Source organism: Lathyrus oleraceus, chromosome 5 (genome assembly GCF_024323335.1).
Source record: "Lathyrus oleraceus cultivar Zhongwan6 chromosome 5, CAAS_Psat_ZW6_1.0, whole genome shotgun sequence".
NCBI classification, from domain to species: domain Eukaryota; kingdom Viridiplantae; phylum Streptophyta; class Magnoliopsida; order Fabales; family Fabaceae; genus Lathyrus; species Lathyrus oleraceus.
In genome coordinates, this window is record NC_066583.1 from 461,310,634 (window position 1) to 461,321,944 (window position 11,311).

Below are 11,311 nucleotides of genomic sequence, written 5' to 3' on the forward strand. Positions count from 1 at the left end.
AAATCCATCGCTGCTCTTCTAAACATGGAGAAAGACGGAGGCAGAAGAATTTACAACATCAATCCCAGGGCGAAATACATATCTCAAGAAATCAACCCAACTATCTTCAAACAAAATGCAGAAGGCAACCCCTCAAAGAACAAGGAACTACTTCAGAACCTCCGGGTTTGGCTGAAAATCATTCTGGGTACAATCCATCATCGCCCAGTGTCAAATTCATCAGATTACATCAATATAGATCAGAAATGTATTCTGTATTGCATTCATAAAGGTCTGAAGTTATGCCTCCCAGCACTTCTTTTCAAATACCTCAGAGATTCTGTACGAGAAACCAGAAATCACATGAAGCCCAAAACTTACATTCCTCTGGGAAGACTCATCTCAGATGTACTGATAGAAAGTGGTCTCGTGGACCATCTGGTAAAGGTCAGGCTCATGGACGACATAACAATAGACACTAGAAAGCCTCTGAACTCCAGGAATCTGAAGAGCATGGGGATTCTGGAGAAGGTCAATGTTAGACCTACTCTGGACACCTCTTGGGAAGCCTTAAAAGATCAGAGGAAAATTCCCCATGGTCTATATCTGTTCTCCAAGGAAGAACCCAAAGAGGCAATCCTGCACTATCTCCAACGTCTGAAGGATGAAGGAGTGGATATCTCAGAATTCAGGTTGAACAAACTGCTAGATAAAGCTCCCAACTTCGTAAGACATAAAAGAGGTCCCTCTGAGAAGACGTCACAGGCAAAGAAAGCGAAGCTAGGAGATTCCTCTGGATCAAGACCGCCAGCACCTCTGCATGAGTCTTCTGGTAAGTCTGCCTCTCCTGCTCCTTCTGTACAGCAACTTGCTTCTTCTATTCCTCTACCAACACCTCTATACACCCCATCTGAAACCCCTCCTTCGACGACCAGAACACCTCAACCACTCCCAAAATTTAACCTCGACAACACCTCCCTACCCCTATCTGAAGTTGAACAAATGAATGAAACCACCTCCTCATCTTCAGCCCCAGAATCACCTCCTTACTGTATCATCTCATCTGACACAGAATTCTCTGACCCCGCTTCTCCCACTCTAGCCCAACTTCAGACTCAAAACCTTGCCTCACAACAACCACAACAACCTCCATCGGAACCTGAAGTAACCTCACCACCACCCACAGAACAACCAACCATCACTCCATTTGACGTTCAACCCTCTGACCTTACCCCTCCAAACACTTCCGCTGAACCTCAAACTCTCAACCTAAGCCCTCCCACTTCCTCACCTCTACCATTTGAACATGACCACTCCCTGCCAACCCTAGAAGAGGCAATTATGCTGTTTACAGAAGCATCAGTGGAAAAGGTTAAGTCTCTGACCACAAAATCTGGCATCAGTGATGATCCTTCCTCTGTTAGGACACACTAGAACAGAGTCATTGGTTGGATGACCTCTGAGGCCTTTAAGCTGAAGAACCTCTCTGAGCAAGTCAGAAACGACTTTATCAGAGACGCTGAGGAAAGACTACAGGAGCGCTTAGCCAGAGAAGCTGAGGAAGAAGCCAGAAGGGAAGCAGAAGAAAGAGCAAGACAAGAAGAACTTCAAAGGGTAAGGGAAGCTAAAGCCAAAGCTCTAGCCGATGATGCTGCTGCTGCTGAAATTGAAGCTAAAGCCGCTGCTGAAGCTGAAGCTCTCCGTACTGCAGAACAGAATGCTCTGACTCAGGGGGAGTCCTCTACTTTTGCCCCTCTGGTTCTCAAGACCCTTGAGGAGCTTCAAAAAGAGCAGAAGAAAGTCCGAGCCAAATTGGATCAACAAGACACAGTCAACGCCAACATCCAGAATCTGCTGACCCAACTGCTTCAGAGGATGCCTCCTCCTCCCAACCCTTAGGCACCTAGGATTTTTTTCTTGCTTGTTGCCTTTGTCTTTTGTTTTGTCTCTAATGTTTTTGCTCTTATCTGGAATTTTGATTCTAACAAAAAGGGGGAGAAATCAAACAGCTCTGATGAAAAATTGTCTAAATCCTTAAGTACTCTGCAAACATACTATTCATAATAAAATCTATCTAACACTCTTTGACTTAGAAAGTTGCAGAAAGGCATCTAGAAACTTCATTGCATGGAAGCTCTGGTAAGAACTTCTGAACTCCCTAGCCTATCTCAGGGGGAGCTCACTTCTATCTGATCTGATAAACTCTTATATCTTAATGTTTCATCTGTCATTTAGGTTTGTTTTGTCATCATCAAAAAGGGGGAGATTGTAAGAACAAAAATAGTTCTACAACAGACTCCAGGATTTTGATGATAACAAAGGATGAAACCAAAAATGGCACTCTAACGAAAAGTTTCTAAGTGTGCAGGACTCTAAACAAGAACAAAGAAATCTGGTCGCTCTATCAGATACAGAATCAAATCAGATACCAAGTACCAGAAGATCAGAAGCATCTGAAGAGGAAACACGCTCTAGAAGCTCTGACTCTGAGAAAAATAGCATATCAGAATATCAGAAGCATCTGAAGAAGAAGCGCGCTCTAGATGTTCTGACTATGAGCAAAACAGCATATCCTGATACCAGAAGCTCTCAAGTTCCTCTGAAGTCAACATTAATGATCTAAAAGACCAGAACTATCAGAAGCTCTGATGATTACATCACACAATCTCAGAGTAATAGAGTTAACACAAAGTCTGACGAATAATCTCCCTATCCAGAAAGAGTAACGGAAACTACAACCTCAAATAGAAAGAAAATATATTTGGAAAGAAGTTATTCAAGGAGACAAACTTGCTATGGCAAGAAACACAGAAGTAATGGCATTAAACTCCAATCAAAGTCGAATATTCTGCCATCACTACAACGGTTCTTTCACCTTTATATAAAGGACGGAAAACATCATTGTGAGACACACCTGAACGCACAGAAATATTCCACTCTCTCTCTCTCTCAGTCTTTCACAAACTTTTGCTTATAACGTGAAACATTTACTTGCTAAATTGTTGTAATATCTGCTTTATCCTAGAAGCACTCTAGATTACAAACTCTGTTTTGCCTAAATTGTTTTTGATTGTTCCTCAAGTGACTCTGCGCAGTCTGTATACTTGGGAGGACTAAGAGATCGTTCTCTTAGACGTTGGTTGTAATAATCTTTCAAGATTAGTGGATTAAGTCCTTTTTGAAGGCAAAATCACCTTGGTCGGGTGGACTGGAGTAACTTTGTGTTATAAGCGAACCAGTATAAAATCCTGTGTGTTCCTATTCTGAAAAAGCGCTTATTTTCCAAAACAATTCAAACCCCCCTTTCTTGGTTTTCTCACCTTCAGTCACCTTTGTAACATCAGCAATGCTCACCACTAAACTAGTCGTAGGTAACGGGACCTCTTGACCATTCTTCATCATTGTAGCATTATACTGATACTGTAGCGGGGTATTCGTTACCTTTAGACTTATTGACTAAATCAAAAATAAACCATACAAGTCGAGTCGCCACTGCACTTCTATTTATCCAAAGGAAAGGTTAGAAAGCGAACAAAAATCGAGAAGTTTTATCGAATCAAAAACTAATAAAATTGTCAGAGATCGGGGTAAGGGGGTTGGTTATGCAATGGGAAGGTTTTAAGCACCCAAAACATCCTAGGTACTCCTAGGGAGCCCTTTTCACAATTTGTGGTAAGGTGGGTTGGTATTTTGTGAAAATTATTTGTGCAAACATGATTGGGGAGATGAGAGAAGAATGTACAAATTATTTACAATTTTGTGTTTGAATGGATAAAGCCATTGCCTACGTACCATCTTAAAAGAGATTATGATCAAAACCTCGTAGTTCGGGGTAAAAATCTCAAAATAAGTTGGTGAATTGATTGGTCCAAAAGCCTTAAGGTCTTTTGTTTTCCAAGGGAGAAAACTCAACCTAAAACCACAAATCCACCATGTGAGGATAGCTTCAACATGCTAGTGAGGGGTTAAACCTATAATAAGCATGGAAGACTCATTGTCTATCACTAAGGATATAGGTGAGTATTATATCAACCTCAAGGATAACTCAAACCTAATAGCTAATGGTTATGAAAAGTTTTGATAAGAAAGTGGCCATTGAAACCACAAAACATTTGAATGAGTTATATTTACCAATGAAAAGTATTTACAAAATATGGTCAAAGTTGACTTAAAGATTCAATTCAAAATAAGTGTTACGAAAAGAAAGTTTGAAAATCAAAAGCATAATGCTTAGGTTTCTAATGTTTGAAAACAAATGTTAATGTTTGCACAAAAGTTTTGGCTTGGGTTAGAGTGGAGGAAAGAAGAAGAATGTCTAAGTCCTAAGCATATAAGAGATGAAGGAGAAGAAACAAGATCACAAATGGAGTTCCCTTCTTGAGATCATATTGATGATCAAAGTAGCTCCCATCCTTTGGAATAAGCAAGCAAATAATTGTATACTCAAGCAATCAATCAATCAATCAAGCAAGCTCTTAGGAATCTTCCAATGGCTCTTGTATCTCTCACTTTAGATGCACATGACAATGGTTCTTCACTTTGGCTCAAATAGGAATCCCTAGCACAAGAGCACACACATCAAAAAGTTCTACAATGCAAACCAATAATGGACAAGAGTGAGTTTAGAGATTAGGTCCTTTCAATTCATCTTCAACATTAAGGCCTTTTTACTCCATTTTGCATAGGGGATGTCCTAGAATCTAAGTCCTTTTTGTCCATTTGCATTTGGTCCACAACAATCAAAACAAAATCCAAAGCACAATAGTATATACACAATTATGTGCTCAAGTGAGCAAAAGGAAAATTGCATTAACATAAACATGTGCTCAAATGAGAAAAGGGCAAAAGCAAATGAATAATATGTACAAGAATAGTAAATTGCATAAATGTAAAGTGCAAGAATTAAATTTTAATGGTTAATGGTTAGTGTTAGTGTGCCATAAGGTAATTTAGCGCTATGTTAAGCAATCGTAAGTGGACTAATGTAGTAGTCACACCTATCTGAGGCCGGTCAATAAAATATAGGCAACAAACACAAGTTAGAGATCTTGATTAGTGAATCAAACTCCTACAACTTGCCATGCCAAAAGAAGATGAGAAATGATCTTGTATTGATTTAGGTTCTTTGCTTGATCAGGAAGCAACCTATCTTTAATGCAAAGCCATTCACTTGATCTATGATCAAGATGAACTAGATTTGAATCAAGGAAGGTTAAACCTCCCATACATCAAGGCTAACCACCAATCTTTAACTCATTGATCAAAAAAGAAAAAGATGAAGAAGGAGATGAATAAGAATGAACATTAATGGAAATTTAAATGAAGTAATTAACATACATTGACCAAAGATAGATGGAATCAAGGTCAAACATTGGTAAACAGAAGCAAAATGAAACTTAGAAGTCAAGAAACAAACAAAATATTTTTGGTATTTTTAGAAATTAAAATAATACTTGAATTAAGATAAATAATTAAAGGTCAAACTTCAAATCCATTTCAAATCAACTTTGAAAAGTCCAAATGGATCTCCTAAGTTCAACAAGGTCAAACAAAGTTTGACAAAAAAATTCAACATTTTTAGAAACCAGAAACTATTTTTAATCAATTAAAAATGCATAAAAATAATCTAATTGAATTAAAATCTCAAATAAATCTCAAATCAATTAATAAATTGATGAGAATATTTTTCATAGATCCATCATCATTCAAAGATGTTGAGAATATTTTTGTATTTTTTGGATATTGAAAACTAATTAAAATGAATTAAAAAATAACCAGAAAAGAGAAAATCCATAAAAAATATCAAATGATAAAATAAAAAATATTAAAAATCATCTTTAGAAACTAGAAATTAAAAGAGAAATAATGCCATTGGTCTCACATTTTTTGGACCAATAATAAATGAGATATGATTTTTTGAAATGAAATCGAATAAAAGAAATAAAATGGAAATTAAAGTAAGAAATTAAAAATAAGGAAAAGCGTGAGGCGTTGGATTCAAGCTCATTACTTGAGTTGGCGCATCAGACGGATCATATGCGCGCGTCCACCAAACACTTAAGTCAATGAGATACACCTAGCCATTAAATAAGTCATAATAAAGGAAGGTCCAGATTAGATCTAGAAAATGAATCCAACGGCCATGGTTTGATCTGGCAACCAGACGGTGGTGTACACCAACGTCTTATCCGGCGAGGCCAGAGATTCCGGCGAGAGTTGCAGAAAATAAACCTTCACCAAATGAGGCAATCTATATAGCAATGGAAAGTTGGGGTGATGTACATCACCCCTGTACCATCTATTTTCACTCTAGACTTCCATGGAGAGAGAAATCAGAGGTTGAAAAATATGGTGTTCAACTGAAACTTAATGGATTTGCAAAATTCAAAGCACAGTTAAGTTGCCTCTAATGAGAGGACTTCAGCCAACCCAATAAATGCAAGAAACAATCTATAAACAAGGTGTTTCGAAGAAAATAAGTTTGGATATCCACCTCTGAAATATGGATCTTGAGAGCACGATTCTTCAAAGCTCTTGCTTGCAGTATGATATAGTGATGAAGGTGAAGCAAGGTCAAGGAATTATAAATCTGAAAATCAACCAATGTAGTTGAAATTCAGATCTGAATTTTTGAGAAGAAAGTGGAAATTCCTTTAAGTATGGGTATGGAGGGATTCTTGCAGCATAACAGGCGCCTTCAGGTTGCTGAAATGTGAAGCCTAGAACTCCTATTTATAGAAAATGGCCAAGGTATACATGAGCAATGCATGTGCATGAAAGGAGAGGGCCTCCATGCGTGGGCCTGTACAGGCGCATGGAGGGCCCAATTCCAATTAGAAATGAATGCTGATATCACATGGAATTGAAATGGTCATGCAGAAATGATACAATCAGCTTGTGCAATGTGTTTTCAACTTGTTTCCAAAAATGCACCAAAATGTTCTTCTCTTCAAAAATGCTATTTTCAAAAATAAAACATAGCCTTATGGGTAATGGTTGGAAAGCTATTGGCATGAGGATCAATTGTTATGTTGGGAAAAACTTCATTTGGAGTTGGGAAATTGATGAAAACTGATCATAAAGTGCAAGGTGCAAAATATGTGTATGTGAAAATTTCCAAAATGGGCCAACTTCAAGCCCTTCCGTTTCAATGATGAAAGCTCCAAATGACAAAACCTTAAAAATCAAAGTTGTATATCTTTTCAAGACAATCAATTTGGACTTGAATTTTGCATCATTTGGAATTTTGATGAGAAAGTTATGGGCACTTGAAGTTGGACTTTTTCACATTTCAATGCCTTTGGTCCAAAGTGACCTATAATGTTTTGCATTATCACATATATTTCTTTTAGGATTATGAATATTTATTAAACATAACAAATGAAGTAGACATATTAAAATTTCCAATTCATTTGATTCCACCTCAAAAGCCTGAAAAATGAATGATTTATGTTCTTGGGAAGTTGACCCAAAATTAGGGTTTCAGTCAAAATGACCTATAATGTTTTGAAATGGATTATGACCTTCCAAAATTAAAATGGATTTTTGATGAACATGAAAGTTGTTCATATTTTTCTTAAGAACATTTTTTCTCTTGGGGTCATCTCCATTTGACAAATAAATTAAAAGTTAGGTCTCAGTGTACTTCAAAATAGTTAGATGAATTGACTGATCAACTTCTCAAGATCATGTCCCAAATCTTGATGAATTGATGATTGAGGACACTCAAATAAGCTCAAATATGCATGAGATGATTAATTGAAGAACTTCCCTTGATTGTATTTGATCATAGGTTGAGGTTTCTTCATGAGCAAAGCACAGTCAATGCATAGTTGAATTAGGGTTTCCTTAGGGAACAAGCCTCAGGCCCTTTGGTTTGCTTTGATCAAATTGACAAAATGAGATACTTGGGAGGCATATATGATGATTGAGAGCTTTGGGAACCATTGTCATGCTTGCTTTCACCTTCATCTAGCCACTTTAATGGGCATAGGGCCTCCTAGGAGCCTCAGATCTTATGATTGCTCAAGCTACAAAACAAACAAAGTTAGTGACATATTTTTGTGCTTTTGGTTAGTAAACAAAATGAGAAAAGCAATAATATACAATTCAAGCATGCTTGGTGGTCTCAAACCAACTCACAAAAGCCACCCAAAGGTTAAGGAGCCAAGATGCTATGATCCTTGAGGCAAGTGTAATGTGCAATGATATGATGCCATGAGGGATCTTAGGGTCAAAATTAGGGTCTTACGGATGCCCCTATTTAAGGTCATTCTAGCCGGAGATATGAAGGTTAAAATCTTCGTCTCGACGAGGTAGAATGGGCTTAAATAATAACAAAGAGACGAATTTTGGTCCCTAAGAGACCTCATGATGCAAATGTATGTATGCAAAAGGTAATACTTCTGTGGGGATATATGTCCACAAAGGAAAAAGAAATCAGGAGAAACTGAAAATCCATATGAGTAATACACTCATAAATGGGACAGAGACTCTGGGGAGTAAAGGGAATAACATGCGTGAGCAGGTCACGACTTAAAACTGGTTGAGAGACACGAGAGGGATTTCATGAAAATAAATCAATGGAGAGACTCGAGCTGAAGCAAAGATGTGTGTACTGGGGAATATGCCAATACAGCAAAACTATCCACACAGGATACTTCAGATAAAAATTCGGACTCAGGCTGGGACAATCCACCAAGGGACTCCGATGGGGAATGTCCAAAGGGGATTCAGCTGAGGAAACAAATGGGGTATTACCGATTACTGGGTAATAACCTCAAAGAGACATGTGATCTAGACGCCGGTATGAAGGTGAGAGAACAACATGCTCGGGGAGAATGAACATCTAAGACCGGTATAAGGGTGAGAGATATCAATCATCCAAAACATCTGAGGAAAACCTAAAAAGGTATATTTCAACTCAGGAAAATCTGACTCCTCAGGGGACCAAAGTCTTAATAGGGATCAGAAGGGAAGGAACACCAGGGATACCGGTTACTGGGCATATAATAGGTGACCAACCAGGCGTGAATCGGGGAATATTCCCAAAACACTCATCATCCCAAAGGAGGGCTGAAAAAGCGAACTCGATTACAGGATGGACATTCGACTCCATAAGGAAGTACGAATCTTACTCGACTGGGGAAGAAAAAGACTTCGACTGAAGAGCGCATGAGATACATTATCTATTACCGTCGGAACGTAGATAACATACTCGCATGGAAGATTATCCACAACCGGTTACTGGGTTAATAAAGGATAAATCGACCGAAAAGAAAGGACATCGGGATACCGAATACTGGGTATAAAAATGATGACCAATTGGGGAGAGAAACGATCATTACCAGCAAAAAGGGGTAAATGAAAGATGACTCGTCGGGGATACGTTGCTTTGACAAAACAATTATCCAAGGGATATATCACTAGTTATTGGGAGATATACTCAAAAGGATGAAGGAATATCAATGCCGAATATTGGATAAAGATAACCAACAAGGAGGGGATTACATCTACCAGTTATTGGATAGAAAACCACAGAAGAGTAACCGTCATCGGTTAGGATGAACAACAATCAAGGGTTAACTCTGCAAGGGGATAAAAATGGGGTTTACGACTACCGGTATGAGAGTAGAAAACCACAGAAATAGGACTTACAACTACCGATTACTGGGTAGAAGGCCATAGAACTCCGTCGGGGAAAAGATGGATAATTACTGGTTACTGAGCAATCATTCATCTAAACTACGGGGAAGTGCAGGGAAAATAATAAGAGTAGTCGGTCTAGGAACAAACTAGAGAGACACAAAAAAACAAGACTCAACCCGATGAGGATATAACTCAGGGGAGAAATTCTACCCCAATACATATTTTGGGAGGAAACAGAAATAATAATCATCCACGAGGACATAACTCAGTGGGGAATATGGAAGAAAAGATAGATACTTTCTGCCTATGGGGATGACTCTATATGGAGAGATCAAATACCAACATCTTCTTGGGGAAATATATTCCACCAAATAGCAGGAGACAACAAACAAAGATATATGGCAAAAAATGCAACATGAATATTTGAATGTCAAAATTATGCATGTTTATGCGTGGTTTATGTATGATTGATGCTGACAAACAGACATATCTAACACAAACAGGTCCAAGGATCAATGGACAAACATCCGGTACTACATCTCAAAAGAGAAAGTTAGGCCCACTGGGGAGATTCCCAATCTGATCGGGACAACAGATACCAAGAAACAATGATCTCTGCATGGAAAGGAGAATCAGTCACTCCGCTAGGAAGGAATTAACACATCTTCCTCAGAAGTTCCAACACCAATCTGAAATCAGGCAAAGTCTTGGATGGGGAACTGAACATGGATACAATCCGTCGTAGAAGCCATTTTACTGGGGAAATTATCCAGGGGAAGGATGAAGCTCTATGGGGAACAACCACCGATCGAAAAGTTTCGAAACCAACACATTTCCTTGCACTACTGGATAAATCATCTCTGCCGAGGAGAAGAGGAACATCACTCCACTAGGGAAAAGATAAACATTTTTACCACCCACTCTGCTCAGGAGGAATCAACAAACGAGCTCTGATCAGACAATTCCGCTGGGGAAACACTGCTGAGGACTGAGTAATATGCATACTGCTGGAGATCAATGTAGACGAGTCCACAAGGGATAAGCTACAAACCAAATGTTAAGAATTCCACTCATACTGGGGATTTCCTGTTCACTTCACGGGAGAATTCCAATCTGAATGAGGGAATACCAACCTCCTCGAAAAGATAGCATGTCAATTTACCAATTCATACGGGATTTTAGGTTAATCCATACAATGGATGACAACCATATAATTGATAACACAAATGCTAATTCGAGCCTCAATTGGGAACTATACAACTGAGACCAAACTCCTGACTTTCTGGAGATTTGGTGATGCATAAATTTCTTCTGCGCTCACGAAGGAGACAAACTTAAAGATAATAAAGAGGATACAAGTATGCTAGGAATATGAGCAACATGTCTTACCCTTTTGGAGATCATACTATCCTTGGGAGAGCACTGAAGACATCCCAACTATCCTTTTTTCCTTGTGAATGTTCACTTTGTTCAAAAACAATTTTATGAAGATTTTATTTATTTAAAACAATGATATTTATCAATTAAAACATGCAAAATATTTGTTGAACATAAACAAATGAGAGTGCAAAGAATTGGATAAAGGCTCAAATTTATTTGATGGGATGGTAGTCTGCAAATGGCAAGACTCCCTGGATCTTTACAAATTTGAAATTGGTGATATATATTGGAAAAGGGATACATT